This window comes from Diorhabda carinulata, chromosome 8, assembly GCF_026250575.1.
Source record: "Diorhabda carinulata isolate Delta chromosome 8, icDioCari1.1, whole genome shotgun sequence".
Classification (NCBI taxonomy): domain Eukaryota; kingdom Metazoa; phylum Arthropoda; class Insecta; order Coleoptera; family Chrysomelidae; genus Diorhabda; species Diorhabda carinulata.
In genome coordinates, this window is record NC_079467.1 from 15,160,205 (window position 1) to 15,177,121 (window position 16,917).

Genomic DNA, 16,917 nt, shown 5'->3' on the forward strand with positions numbered 1-16,917 from the left:
GAGACTTAGGCTCTTACAAGAACTACGTAGATCCACTAGATAGCCAGCCACGATTACAGCATATGATTTTCCGCTTCTTGACAACCATCTTCTTGAATTATTCTAATTCTGTTGTATTTGGAAGCTTTTATAATTGCTTCATTATCAAGCTCGGCAGTTTGGACTTCGACTAATGGTTTAAAATAGTCTAAACAAAGCATTCTTCACATATTTGGGTTACGTCTCTAATAAAGTCAACGATTCCCAAATATTTCATCATTTTATTTAATATTGATTTATAAGCAAGATTAATACAAGTTATGTAGATGTTCGTGATCATATGACATATCTATCTCCTTCTTCAGTTGCTAGAAGTAGTTAGCTTATTTAAGGATTAGCGCTGGAATTCCATCTAAAACATCTTCGTGATATAAATTATAATATTAGTTATTTGCTATATTTTATTTTAAAAAGCTATCAGCCCTATAAATATCATATATGTAATCGTACATATTGTCTTATTAGTCCTTCCTAGTTCCGCTGCTGACCTTACAGTTGAAATTCACATAAGAAAATTTTTTGATAACTTTGTCAGAGGCCGTTAACTTTTCAATGTGAGTTAGCTGTGAGAATCAGGAAGAATATTCAGTGTTGAGAGTTCGCAATATAAAAAAATCTAAATTACTCAGTAATGATATAAGTATTAAGTGTCTACTTAATAATATTTTTTATATTGGCGCATATATTTTCAATGGAACTTGGGCTGTGATCGTCGTTTTATGCCGTTTCACTCATAGATTATATCTTTTAATTTGTCCATGGGGAATTATTAGTTTCTTTTTAAAGCTTCATAAATTTAAAGATTTTACAACGAACATGAAATTATGATTTGTTAAGATTCATACAGGGTAATTTGTGTGATAAAGTTTAGTGCCTCCTTTGTCCTTCAAGATATCAATTTGAAAATTCGAAGGATTATAGCCATCAATAGTCTTCACATTTTAAAATTACTTACAATCTTACTGTTCCAGAATGCTGTGCCATATGAAAGTTACCTTCTATAAAGTAAAACACCCTATATTTTATTGCATATTTGGAATCAACTTGATTTTTACATTAGAATGATAGGGGATTATACGAGGTATTTAGAAAGTTCTAATTTTCCATAAAAATCGTTACAAGTTCAATACCCTGTACAATATAAGGGAAATTCAAGAATTCAGTAGTACTGGAAATTATAGAAAATTATTTATTGAGTCTGATACAGGATGAATCAAAGTACTAATATATTATTTTCTTAGTTATTTAAAATGTAGGTAAATACTGGGTAATTTATCTACATACTTTTGTTGATTGGATATGATTTATTTCCCAAAAACTGACATTTTATCACTGCTGTTTCATATTGTAAAGGTTAAATTGCAAATACAAAGAAAAAAACGAGAATATCACCAATAAATTACAAGACTGAAACATTAAAAGACTTTCCTATTCCATACTGTATACGTCCACGGCTTGATTGCCACAATAGGTGTTCAAGATGACCTTCAAAGACATCTATGCATTCTTGAAAGATATAATTGGAAGAGTTACCCACATTACGGAGCATTTCTATAGAAATACTTTGAAATTCATTCCGTATTCTCTCCATCATGTTATCCCTTGTTGTTGGATGAACCTTGGTGGCCAAAGTACCGTACCTCTTCCGATTCGTCTTCCAGGAATAGTTGATGCAGCTTACTATTAATTAAGTGATTGGCGTGAACGAAATAGAGAATTGGAATACATCACAGCATTCAAATGTTCCTCAAAAAATACGGTCCTACTACATATTCACCAACGATACCTTCCCACACATTCAATGACCATCTAGTTCGACTCTGTGTTACCATGTAATATGGATTAGTTGATGTACAATAGTGAAAGTTTCTTCAAACAGAACATAGTCGAAAAAGTCTCGCTGTTAATTAACTTTTCGTAAAGCCTACCTTCAAAATGTTATTTTTCTTTTTTCTTGCTGATTAAATTATTAGATATAGGTATACAATCATTATTTTGCACAGAACAATCAAAATATCTCAAGAACTAATAATTTTAGTTAGTAGTACTTTTCGATACTCACATAACATAGTCAGTGATTCATTTGAAAAAACCAAGAAATTAATATATTAGTATTTTGATTTATCTTGATCATACTCAATAAATATTAACGAAATGAATAATTCTCTACAATATCCACTACTATTCGAATACGTTGGCCGTAACTCATCTTCATTTTTGATTTCCTTTATATTATACAGGGTATTGAACTTGTTAAGATTTTTATGGAGAATTAGGTATAACTTTCTAAATACCCTATATGATATAGCCCTATATCATTGTAATGGGGAAGTCAAGCTGATTTCAAATATGGGATAATATGGGAGTTTAATTTTTAAAAAATGTAGCTTTGATATGACACACCATTCTGGAGCATCCTGTATGATTGTTAATAATTTTAAAATGTGAAGGCTAATAATGGCTATAATCCCTCAAATTTTCAAATTGATATCTCAAAAGTTAAAGGAGGTAATGAATAGGTTATAAACTATGGAATTTATCAAAACTATGTTTGTTAGTTTTTTACGTATCGAACAAAGAATAGAATTTCATGTGTAGAAGTATTGTCTAAATAAAACATTTTTCTTCTTTTAGTGAAAAATTTCCAGAACTTTCTATACAGGGTGAAGTAGATTTCCTTAATTTGGAATACATGAATTGAGTTAATTTTTTCTAAATTTGTTAGTTTGTAATAAGGACATATAAGTCAAGACACTGAATAGGATGTTTTATTCGAAATTGCAGTAAGTTATTCTATACCTGACGACAACTATTTCTGCACGTGATCATTTTGTTAGTAAAAATATTTGTGTAGTTAAGAACGAAAGTCATAATTAGAGGTTGTCTCGTAAATTATATTTGTAACAAAACTAAAGGAAACCAATCACCAAAACAATTCCAACAGAACTACAACATTTCCCTTTCTTCTTCTTTCTAACATAGATGACCATATTAGTAGGCTATTAGTAGCCTGTGCATTGCCAGCAAGTCTTCCCTGAAAGATGAAAACCAGCCATACCAGCCAGGTATACGTTTTTCTATGTCTCATTCTCTTTGTTCTCCTATAAAAAGTTTTCCATGACTTGTTAATTCCGCTCGCAGGTATTTAAAATGATTTACGTTTTCGATAATTTTTTAGTCGATTTCCAACTTACATCGTATCGGTTCTTTAGACGTCACTAGACATCTGGTTTTCTCGGTATAAGTTTATTTTATTCTACAGATTTTTCGGATATTTGTTTGATAATGGATATTGCATCGATGGTGGATCTGTTCTTTCAGAAGCCTTGTTGTTCTTCTCGTATACTTATATCTTACAGTATAGTTTTCGTGAATGCTTTTAGAGTTCTGTCAAGCAGTGTTACTCCTTGATAATTAATTCCTAACATAACAAAATATTTTTCTTTCCTTAAAACAAATTATTATATAAAATATTTCATAAATATATGGGAAAGAAAACTATAGAAAGAAATTAGAAGGTTGATGTTGAGAAGTCAAAAGAAGTAAGGAAAGGAAAGGGAAATTTACAGATCAACATAAAGACATAAAGACATGGGTAATGGGTTCACTATAACTTCTTGCGTATACATTATTATGGAAGAGGTAATCAAATGAGTTTTCATATAAAATAGAGCTGACACAATATTATTGTATAAACCAAATGAATATGCAACACTTAATAACTAGGTCAGTGTAAATTATTCTAATCAATACTTATAACTAGATTAATAAATTATTTTGATGGAATATAATGCAAAGGTTTATTGTACTACATACGAGGATATATTGAAAAATTCTTAGCCTTCTATAGAACCAAACAAAATTTCTATGTCAAAATATTTTATTACTCAACATATTCTCCTCCTAATTGGATACATTTATTACAGCGAACCTGCAACGTGTCTAGACATTAAAAAAATGTTTCTTCTTGCTCTGCAGACCAGACCTCCACAGCTTTTATTACCTTCTCGTTGGAAGAAAATTTACGACTTTTTAAACTTTTTTTCAGTTGAGGAAAAAGATGACAGTCGGACGGAGTCAAATCTGGTGAATAAGGGGGGTGCTCTAGTAATTCAAACCCTAAATCACAACATGAGATTTGTGTGCAGGGGCGTTGTTCTGCAAAAACAAAACACCTTTGGATAGCTTTCCGCGTCTTTTCTCTTTAATTTTTTCCCGTAGAGTAATGTCGAGTAGTAATCTCCAGCTATTGTTCTACCCTTATCCAAAAAATTAATCATGATTACGCCATGGTAATCCCAAAAAACTGAAGCAAGAACTTTTCCAGCAGATTTTTGAATACGAAACTTCTTAGGTCTTGGAGAACCAGAGTGTCGCCATTCCATCGATTGTTGCTTTGTTTCTGGATCGTAGAAATGTACCCAAGTCTCATCCATATTAACAATTTGGTTTGAGAAATCTACATCGTTTTCAAATCGAGCACAGATCGAACGCGATGCTTCTACCCTTGCACGCTTTTGGTCAACATTCAAACATTTGGGAATCCAATTTGCAGCAATTTTTCTCATGTACAAATTGACGGGAACTATGATAAACGCGTTCGTATGAAGTATTCAGTGCTTCAGATACTCGTTGTAACCCAAATTGATGGTCTGATAAAATCATGTCATGAACTGCATCGATATTTTCGGGGACTGACATAGAAACTTGCCTTCCCGATCGGTCATCATCTTCAATGGAAAATGTACCTCTTTCGAAGCCTGCAGTCCAATTTTTCACGGTCGCGTACGAAGGACATTGATCACCAAGGGTAATAAGCATATCTTCGTAAATCTGCTTACCTCTTACCCCTTTTAAATACAGGTACTTGATAATGGCTCGATTCTCCAATTTTTCGATTTTCACAATTTTTTGACGTCAAACTTTACACTGACACTTCTAATAAGTTATTGTTCGTTGGTATGGTAACGCAATATTTTGTTTGTGCATGGAACTACTCTAGACTAACTAGATATCAATACATCCTCATAACGAGTAGATGAGAAACTAAACAGAACTAGAAGGCGATAAAGAAGATGTAGTTAAAATAAAAATTCGTTGGTCATAACCTCAGAAAAAAGGACAAAAGATGGATCCTAACTATTACAAATTGGAGACCCTGAAAAAAAAAGGCACATAAAGACTACTAAGGAGATGAGTCAACCATTTGAAGGAAAACGCCTGATCTAGATGGATAAATAAGTCAAAACCTGATAAGATTCAGAAAGGTTGAGGAAGACCTATAACTAAAGATGGAACGATATAAACTAATTATATTGATAGGTGAAGGCTCGGCATGTACATACTTATTAATTTTAAAATCGGGAGATACTTGGTTATCCTCAGCGAAAAATTTTCGGTCGGTGTCTTGTGGAAACTTTTATTCGATAAATACTTTGCCCCACTTTATTTAACTTACTCTGTTAGTTTGTCTGTCTGTTAAGATGGATTTTTCCAACCAAATTTTCATTCTAAACAATATATCGACTTAAAATCATTAGAACAATTAATGGAATATTTAATAATATCATTTGCCTTGATTAATTTTTTTATTCAATAGAATGTTATAGAGCTTTTAAATTAAACTACGAAATTCTAGGAATAGAAGATGCTACAAGATATGGGGAAGATTTATAATTTCCTCAGCGTTACTAATTTCAAAGAGATATTTATTAATAGGAAAATTGAACCGATAAGAGGAAAATTAACTCGATATGGATCTATAATGAATATTATAGAGTGTTTGCTTTTATTGAAAAGGTAGTTGATCTACTTTGAAAATAAGATATCATCCAACATATATTTAATTGATATTTGTGTGTCTTTTTCTGTTATAGGGTGAAAGTAATTTGAATGAAAGCAAACCTACAAACTATTTCCCTTAAATATGAGACACATGTATTTTTAAATATTTTTCAATTTTCTATAAACCACGATATATAAAGGGTCATTCAAGTTGCATACAAAGATGAAGCTTAAAGATAGGATGTTGACGGGTGTATATATGTTTATATAGAAAGAAAAGAAAACTTGTCAGAGATTAATTATTTCAATTAATAATTACCTAACCTAATCTAATCTAAGCCAGGGGGACAAATGGACAAATAATCGTAATAATTGGATCGAATCTGTTTCAGATGAAGTTAGGTTTGGTAATTATTTGATATTTATTGAAATAATCACTCTCTACCAATTTTTCCTTTCTTTTTTATTCTTTCTAACGATTCTCTAGCGATTAAAAAAAATAAACTTCCAAGTCCATCAGGGACCCAACAGAATAAATTAAAATCGTTATCATATAAAAACTAATTACTCTCTAACGATGTTTCTTTTCTCTTTTATCCTATCTAACGATTAGCAGCAACTAAATTTCAAAATTATTAAATCAGGAGGCCAACAACAACAACAACAACACGGAAGTGTTGACTGTCGTATGGTTAAGTTCTCTCCTTATACAACGGTTGTCAGAAAAGTCCAATCTAAAGATGTCAGCATTTATCATATAAGTTTGAAAGTATATTTGCGCAAGCAATGAGAAATTTTCTAGACTAGACACTGTATACAGAGACTCTGCACTATTATTTGCGATCGGGCAGCTGAATTTAAATCAGGCCGTATCAACTTCTGGGACGGCATAAATATGCGACAACCAGCGATATCATCAAAAAATTCCAACAAATGGTACTGGACGGTCGTTGATTTGAGGTTAGACCTCTAAAAAGAAGCTATCAGCATACTGAATAGTTATGCATACGAAAGCTACCCGCGCATTGGGTAGCGTGTTTACTTACTTTGGACCAAAAGCGCATTCGAATAATCATTGTTCAGTTTTTATTGACACGATTTGAGTCAAACCTTCTTCGAAAAAGGCAAAAGGAAGAGTTTTTGGAATGGACATGCCATAGGTGTTCATCGACTTTCTTCGAAACGGTGAAACCAGAATAGGCGATTATCACGGGTCATTACTTGATAATGTGGAAGAAGAAATTATAAATAAGCTACCGCATTTGTAGTAATGAGACTAATACCGTAGTCAAATGATCTATTGTTCAATTTTGACTGAAATATGGTCAATAATATACTTGAAAGAATTTACTTGATTCAAGATAACGATTTTTTATGAAATAAATCATTTATATGAACCTTTATTCAAATGATGTGTTAAATTTGAAAGAGCTTCAATGCTTAATGGTTCTTGAAAGCTGTTTCTTTAGTTGGTAGATTAAATCCCATCAGAGATCTGAATCAAAAAGACAGAAAAACTTGTAAATTATTACATATCACAGATGAGAAAATGATATATTATTTAAAACGCAGTAAAAAGTAGAAAATGAAATTTGAAAATAAATTTTAACTTTATGCAATGGCTCAGTTCTTAGCGCATTATTAGAAAGTTATAGTTACCTTATTGACTAACTTTCTCCTGAATACTTTTCCAACATTCTTATCATTAGCCTCAAGTCATTTTCAGAGACCAATTGTATTAAGATTTACTACAAAAAATATTTATTATTAAGTTACTCTAAATGAACTGTACTTTTTCACTTATGTCATACAATTGGGCAAAAAATTTCAATCGATCATTGCAGATATCTTTATTTCTATTACAAACAAGTCAGTTATTACTATTTCATAGCAAATTCTAATGCCTACAATCTTAGTCCGAAACATTTCCATATATTTCAGAAAAAGTGATAATTAATAATGCTCTTAATAATTTTTACTCAAACCTAAATTTCACATATTCTAAGAATAAATTTTTCAAATGTCTAATAAAATAATTTATATTGAAAAGTGAAGGCTTGCCTTTTGGTTGGTAATTGGAATCCCTATGGTATTGGAACTTTTCTTGAGTTCCCAAGTAATTTTCTTTATTTAATAGATGAATATTCAACTCTTAATAAGTTTCATAAGCACAACTTTTGAACAAAATATTCGTTACTGGTCTTATAAACTACTGAACGATATATTTATATTATTATTTTCACAAGTTGATTCATTGACACCGAGGCTATTAGTTACATTAGATTTTTTTTTTAAATCTCGTTCACCTTGAATGTCAATTGTAAAAATGATGAAAGAACAATTTGTTATTCGTATTTTCTATGGATTCACCTACGCAGTTACGAAATAAAAAAAATATAAATCGTATAGTCAAAATATTATTCTTAAAAAAAATGAATGTCATTGATCTCTTATATAAAATCATTCTAATGAAATAGCTAAAATATAATGAAAATCCAAGAAACTGAAAATAAAAGTATGTATTCGTTAAAAAGCCAATCGAATAATTTTAAATTGGACGGCATTATACGCTGTTATTTAGACAGATGCACTAACTGAATATCAAATTATAAAACGTAACTAAACGAGTAAAATACACCTGCTTGTGAGGGAGTTTGGTTTAAGCAGGGTACCAGACGTTAACAGAGCTCTTTTTATACCCCATTCGTCTATTAGAACTTTGGTAATCTTTTATCTGACGCAACACTATCCTTGACGATTTTTTGTGTTTAAAACCACATGCTGACAAAACTTGACGCAATGTTTCTAAACTTGCATAATTGTATTCTGGATAATTTGCTACCGTTTGCTGTATTACTTCCTCCTTGAAGAGTTGATTCCATATTTTTTAAAGATATTTTAATTTGTTTGGAAGGAGATGGACAATATAATATTTTTTAAAAAATCTGAGTTTGGTTATTTAAACTTTCTGCTATATATAATTCTGACTGAAAATCTGCCACCATGACGTTTTATGCACTTATCGTTCCAAGACAATAGTTGTTTGAAAGCGATAACTTATCAGGACAAAAAATCACGTCAAAATGCATTGGAAGTATTTATTCCAGACAATGTAAATTCATATCCACAATTGTACAAAAAAATTTTTTTGTATTTCGTGTATAAAATTTATATTTTTTGACACATTCGAAACAATTTTTTACGCACTTAATACAAAAAGGTAGGTTTCGAGTTGGCTGAGCTGTAATTGCAAGCTGCGTCGAAAGCTCCATTGGAATTTATTATAGAATTCAGGTCAATGATTCCCAAAATGGTTCAGGCGCACCCCCAGGGCACAACGGGGAATTCTAAAAAGGGATTGTAAGTACTTGAATTATCTGATTTTTTAGAAGTTAGTAATATGGAGTAAATCTATCAACTAAAACTGGTAATAAGTATTTTGAAAGTGGTTTACGAGGAAAAAAAAAGGTTGATCACTTCTGATTTCAGGTAAAGGATCATGTTCCGATATTTTTTCGATTAGGGGCATAATATGCCCTCGGGGAACAGTTGATATTTGTTTTGATTTTTTGACCTCACCTCACCGTACCAATTAATGTTAATTTTGTAATTTGTGTACTATTCCTAAAAATTTTTGAAAATTGCTGCATATTTCAAAGTTTGACATTTAATAACTATTATGCATTTGTGTTTCAGATTTATGAGTGTACCAGTCAATTCATGGTAAGTGTATATACTATTAATATTTGGCTATCAATAAGATGTAATAATAAAAATTTCTAAATCATCTACAGTGGTTAACATTCGATCAAATTCGATCACTTTTTGTTCTTCACAATTATATTTGATAAGTTGAACATGGAGGCTCAGTTTACCTCCACAATTTTATCTACTTTTGCAGTTACCACAATTTAAAATTGATTCCAGTTTCCGCTTCTATAGGTCTTTTCAACGACTCCATGAGTGACTATTAATGATAACCATCAGTTAAACTGATTATTGGATTATCTGCTTTGGTAATCGATTTATCTGAACATATTGATATACTTTTCCTCATTTTGCCTCGTTGTTTTGCCTCGCGACACAATTTTCATTTGAATTCCGTCAGATGGGGTGAAATTAACAAGCAGGTGCGAGATTAATCACCAGATCATTCTTCAGAGATTTGAATTTAGCGCCAAAAGAATCATGCTAATCTATTGATTCTAATTTTAATTAAAAGCAGACAGGTGAGTGAACCGGCATGTTATGAACAGTTTTTAACTTTTTTTATTATCTTGTATTTCTAATCTAAAAGTGAACATCTATCAAAAATCTATGAAAATATTAATATTTATTTGGACAACTAAACTTTCATGTCTTAACAGCAATATATTTGAAGCAAGGTCTAATCAATACATTCATCACTCTAATTTTTACATTAGTATAATACGGGTTAGAGTAATCAGCCATATGAGGGCAAACTGATCATAATCCAGTAATAAATTTCACCCCATATTAAGAGATTAGAAGCAGGTTTCCTACAAAATCAAATTTGAAAATAACTAATAAGATAATTGGTCCATTTGTCGAACAAGTTCAAAGTGCTTAGGCTTAGAAGAAGTGGAAGAAAAACTGAAAAAACTCACTGAAAATGAGGATAAAGCTTTTGTTGAAGCAGCTATGGAGAGAAATGAAGGTTTTCTTTAACTGACTTGCATTACTTAGCCAAAAGCTACTTGGATAGTTAAGGATGTGAAATTACGAAGTTCAAGGAAAACATGCCTAGCTCAGATTGTATCCGACAATTGATGGAAAGACACAAAAGGGACATAGGTCAAAAATTTGCAGTAAATATATAAAAGCCACGTGGTTTTCGGAGAAAGCATAATCCAATATTTCTATAATTTCAAAGAAATCCTCAAGAACCTTCCTGCTACTGGTATATTTACTTAAGAAGAGACAAAGTTACGATTCTGGAAAAATAAAAATGCTTCATACTTCAGTCGAAAGTAGGTACTTTTGTCCCTAGTAGCAGGGTCAAAAGTTTGACATTTATTCTATGTAAGTTGGGAGGATATTTCAATTCGTGGTCCGTGTAGTTTATACGATTTTTCTTCATAGCCGGTCGGGGCAGGCATCAAAAACATACTTCATCAACATTTAATCTTGAAAAAAAAAAATAAAATGAACAATGTACTTTCGACCGCATATAAAGAGAAATCGTATACCCTACACGGTCCAACAGTTGAAATCCCGGCCCTGCGCGTCATGATGTACTGTATTTCATCGGGGTACGAAATATCCAAGACACATCTGTAATTTCACTATAACAGCAATTTAAATAATGATATGCGGTTCTGGATCGAGAACCTTTCTTCCTCTTTTATGTAATTTATAAAGTAGTGAAAATGTGAAAACAGTAAACAAAAATAGGCAAAAAAGGTGAAACGGGCTGCTGCAATGAGAGGTACTGGCCCGATATAACCGTACACATCGTGAATGGATTGACGCCCAAACTTTTTCGGATTGGTTTAAGTCTGCTTTTTCACCCTACGCCAAACGTTTACCACACCGAAAAGTTCTTATTGGAGATAATCTTTCATCACATTTCACAGGAAGTATTCTATGTGTGCAGTTTTTCTTTGCCTGCCAAAAAACTCCACCCACATCGCACAACCTTTGATTGTTGGCTTTTCCATCTTTTCAAGGTAGCCTGGAGATCGGTTTTGAGGAACTAGAAAAAAGCACATCTTTGACAAACATTTGTAGATAATAAATATTTTCCACAATTTTACTTATCATAGAAAAATATTTAATAAATTCTTTACAAGCAACATGAATCTATTATATCGATCATGAACGCGGTCTTCGAATACCATGTTAGTAACTTATTCGTGAATTATCCACAGCACCAGTGTTTCACGGCTGCGCCTTCTAGAATAAATATAAAAGGACACAAATTGATTGTAGAACCAGGGAGAAGTGTTGAAACTTATGGTACAGAATCATCCAGTAAGTCAAATGTCTATGATCTGGTGGCTAATAAAGATTCAGACGCTGATCCTAAGGAAGTTGAAGCTAGTGAAGAAAGAACCGAAACCGAATATTTTGAGCTGAAAAGAAATAAGATTTCGCCTGGAAAATTGCTGCTGGTTCGAGTTCGTTATGTTGCTCTAGTGCAAAACGTTGATGAAAAGAAAAATGAGATAGAAGTGCTTTATAACAATATAGCTTTGGAACGTATAATAAGAAGAATCAACAGAAAGGGCTTGTTATGTAACAAAAGTCACCAATGCTCAGCTTATGCCGATCATGTGGCGTTGATAGCAAGAAACAAAAGAAAGCTTGAAGAAACGACAATACAACTAAGTACACACCTCATTAATGTCAAAACAAAGTTTATAGAAATAAAGAATAAATGTGGAAGTGAAACATAAAAGAAAAGGAAATAGAAATAAGGAGTGTCAAAAGTAACAGCTGTGCAGGCAGTCTTAGAAAAATATTATCATCGATAAAGATATCCAGATCTATGAATTCGAATTCATAAGACAATTTTGACAACCACTCTGACATACTGTGAAACTTGGATAATGACAAATGAAACTAAACAGAAATTGATTATTTGGGAGAGAAAAATATTAAGAGTAATTTTTGGAGTAAAGCAGACAGATTTAGGATGGGAGAGAAGATAAACCATGAAATTTACACACTTTTCAATAAGTTACCAATTAGTGCGTTTATAAAGATAAGAAGGTTACAATTGCTAGATCACTTAGAACAGACTGTTAAAGCTATTTGCATGGAAGATACCAGAAGGCAAGAGGAAAAAAGGTAGACCAAAGGAAAGAAAAAGCATCGGACCGAAAAAAGTAGTATAGAGATATTACAAGGCTATGGACCTGAATGGTCTACATATAAGTCTGTATGAACTGAATCTAAAAATTTAATAAAATATTCGATTGAAAAAGCTTGAAATTAAGTAAATTTTTGTTTGTATTTCTTTACTTATGATTTCCATTTAACAGCAAGACATTTTATCTTATTTTGTCGAGTATTTTGTTTAATTAGTTTATTTGGAGAAAATGCATATTTCTTCAAGAAAATCTAGTTTATTGATAATAGTTGGTAGTTTTAAACATAAAAATGTCTTATGATCAATCTTATCCTTAATGAACAATTTCACCCCAGAAGATTAGAAATGGGATTAGATATTTGTTGAATGTGGTCTAAAATATAAACGACAACCTCTCTTCAGTCACAGTATGGGATTGTTCTTGAACTTCTTTCTTATTATTATTGTACTCTTCACTCGTAAAAATCTCTCATTCTGGAAAATTGGAATGTTTGATATTTTCTACACAATACCGCCTGCTCTGCAATAAGAAAGAAACTTTGATAAAATTAACACCAAGAAAAATTTTTTAATTCTATACTTTCGCGGTCTCTAGAAAATCGAAAAATCATTCGATTTCGATTAATTTGGTTTAAAATCTTCTTTTTTGCGGCGAATTTACGAAAAAAATTATGGGAATAAAAAACAAATGAAAATTTATATTGGTTTCAAGGCTTTAAAAGTTCATGAACATGTACTCATTCACGTATAATTGTTGATACCTATTTTCCAAATAATCAGTAATAATAAGTTGTTATTTTTTTTTCATAATCTATACCAAAAAACGAGAAAATTGGAAAAAAAATTATACCAAAAATGTTCATTTATCAGGTTTTTACAATTAAAAATAATAAAAATTTCAAATATCAAATTTTGAAATCATAAATATTATTTTAAGTTACTTAGTTACATAAGTTACATAGTTTTTTTTGTAAATATTCATTTTTTTGTGTAGACCAAAGACATAAGTATAATTTGACTATGTACATAAATTTTATGTACCATTATTAATGTAAACCATTAATTAATGTAAAAAATTAATAAATAAACATTATTATGTGATTTTAATTTTTGAAAATATTCTTTTTTTCTTTGTAAATTAAAAAAACCATATGAACTTCGTTTTATGCTTGGCACAAAAGTTATGAACGATTATATTTCAAGAAGTGCATTTATGACCACATTTAAAGTCATAAAACTATATGAAATCTCCAGGTAAGATATTTTCCATATTTTTTTTCATAAATCTGCCGTTAAAACGAATATTTTTTGGAACAAATTCATCGAAATCGGTGCTTTTTTGATTTTTTAGAGCGTTTATGATAACATTTTGAATCAGAAAACTTTATGAAATCTTTAAGTGAAATAAAAAATGATTAAACAAACAGTTTCAATTTTTTTCCAAAATGTTCGTTTTTTGTGTAGATTAACAAAAAATATATGAACTGCATTTGATGCTTTGTAAAAAGTTATGAACGATTATATACGAAGAAGTGCGTTTATGATCACATTTAATGTCATAAAATTATATGAAATCGCCAGGTGAGAAATTTCCCATATATTTTTTCATACATCATTCCATACATAATAATGAAGAAAATTCATCGAAATCGGATGATTTTTCGATTTTCTAAAGCTAAAAAAGAGGGGACCGCGAAAGTATAAAATTATCATAAATTTTAGTCGATCAACTAAACCTCAAATGACGATCTCAAATCCTTTTCAAACTTGAAATATTTACTCAGTGCGCCGCCTATGAATCAGTCCCAATATTTCATTTGTCTACATATTCCAGTTGTTGAGTTCTGGGTCTGAATTTTATGTTATGATCTTTATACCGTTATTGTGTATACTTTTTTTTTAACTATTAATATGCTATTGTTTTGAACTGATATCTCACGGCTTGACAGGTTCGTAAAAGTATAAACGTATTTCCGTAATATACCGACTTGGAATTGTTTTCTTCCATGGAATTGCTTAATCAAGTGTGACGAATGTAACTTATCGTTGAAGAGTATAAAAACAATACTGAAGACAATAGAATTGTTGATAAGCGCAAAAAATTGATGGTTATGCTAATGTTGCACCCAAGATATACACGAAATAAATCAAATCGGCGGAAACGAAATGGTTACTTTTACTCTGTGTGCGTAAATGTGATGGTTCACTGAAAAATTTTTTCCAACATAGAATTCTTTAAGTCTATACACTTTGCTTAAACTTTTCAAATAATAGTTACCGACTTAAAATAGGGTTTTAGGTATGCAATGGCATCTTCGTCTGGAAAAAATCTCTCTCCTGTTATCGAAATTTTGAGGTTAGGAAACACGAAAAAGTCGCCGGAGGCTAGATCTTGTGAATACACTTCAATTCGTGAAGCTTGGTCGTGTTGACTACCGAAGTGTGAGATGGTGTTGCCCTTTTTTTGAAAGCAGTTTCTTTTTCTTAAAATTGATTTGTTTGCTATAAGTTTCAGAAAGAGATAATGAAAGGAAATATATACAAATAGTAATTGATTTATATTAGATATAGTATATGGTCATATCGTTGTATATAGTTCTACGTAGTCGTATACAGAAGGGTATATGTATATAATTAGGTATGTATAATTGTACTGGGTCCTTAACGACCAGCTGAATCGATATGCATGTGGGAAGGTACTGGGACTAGTTTCTACAAAAACTAAAAAAATTAAAAATGGGGGTTGCCATTTGAAAAAAAGTGTTCGAGGTTTTTAGATAGCGAAATTCGACACCATTTTCTGAACACCTTATATAAATTTTTGTTAAGCTTTTCACAGAAAGTTGTAAATGTTATTCGTCCAAATCCCGAAAATATTATACCTGACTCACTTAAACTTAGAAATATAATTTTTTTAGTGGAGGGCTGCATATGTCCAAAAATTCCGAAAATGTGAAATAATTAAAAAATGGTGGACATTAGGCATACTCATATAAAGTTATATTGAAGTTTCACGTAGATTCCAAACATTTAATAAAAACCATAGCATTCCTCACTTCCGGTATAACCGGAAGGTTCAAAAGACTGAAATTATTTTAGCATTTTGGAAAACTGATGCAAGCAAATTTTGATAACACTAGTCACAGAACTTTCCCATATACATTCAGCTCGTCGTGAAGGACCCTGTATATAGTAGTGATGTATATAGAAATTGTATTTAGTGTTATTATAAACTCAGTGATCCAGAAGATGTCGTTCATCTTCCACCCTGTATTTCCGATTGAGGTAAGTCTTTATTTCCATTAATCACCGGAGTCGGCTTAAGACGTTATCCTTCAACGTAACCACACCACAGAGTAAACAGTTTGTTCAGAATAAAAATTATGACAACCTTTGTGTCTATAAGAATCTTTCGTCTCCAAATTGCATGACTAAGAACCTACAACAATATTTCAGATAAAAATTACTACTTGTATATTTGTTTGTGCCTACGTCAATGCAAATGCACAGGACGCATTTGTCAGTTCTATACAAACACATATTTTGCATAGATCGACATATAGCAGTAGAGAGAATAAGAAGAGTCGAGAAGAGAACCTTCCGGGCACACTAGCCACTCTGAAGATGCCGACGTGATCGCGTTCTCGATTACGGTTTTCTCATGACACACTTCGTCGCATTGAAATTAACAACGTATATTCTTCAGAATAGTTACCTTCTCAGCGGGTAATTCAAATAGCATAAGAAATAAAAATATGTTATTGTCGAATTAATCGACTTGTTAATGGGATATTATTTTTAAAAGCAAGTGCAAGTAGAAGCAACGTTCATGATCAAGGTAGTAGAAATAATGATAAAGGGAAAAGTTCGTAAAAGAATTCCAGCTAAATCTTGCAATGCTATTTGAAAAATAAATCGATCTCATTACTAACTTCGGTAATGTGTTATTTTAAGAGATGTCAGAATATTTCATTGAAGAAACTAATAAATGTCTACATATACAGAGTATTGCATAACTTGTTTGCAAACTAAATATATGATTTTGTATCAATTCGGATTAATGATTTTTCATATGAGGTTTTGTTATGTAATTCAAATTTATTTTACCATCTCTTACGCTCAAATTTAATAAAACAAGGATTTGAAGTTAGAAAAACCAGGACAATTCAGTTTAAAAACAGGATTCATTAATAGAGTTGCTCTAGTGAAAATTATACGAGTTGAAAACTAGTTATTAAAATACAGAAAAAACACATTAG

The 16,917-nt window shown here is 31.3% G+C and overlaps 1 protein-coding gene across 4 annotated transcripts in view; it reads left to right on the plus strand.

The window, feature by feature from the left end:
- LOC130897109 (leucine zipper putative tumor suppressor 2 homolog) overlaps positions 1-16,917 on the plus strand; it is a 301,729-nt gene that overhangs the window by 137,438 nt on the left and 147,374 nt on the right. For all 4 annotated transcript variants that reach the window (XM_057805702.1, XM_057805701.1, XM_057805704.1 and 1 more), the window contains one exon: positions 9,520-9,546. The gene's annotated coding sequence lies outside the window, so the exon portion shown is untranslated. The remainder of the gene's footprint in view (positions 1-9,519; positions 9,547-16,917) is intronic.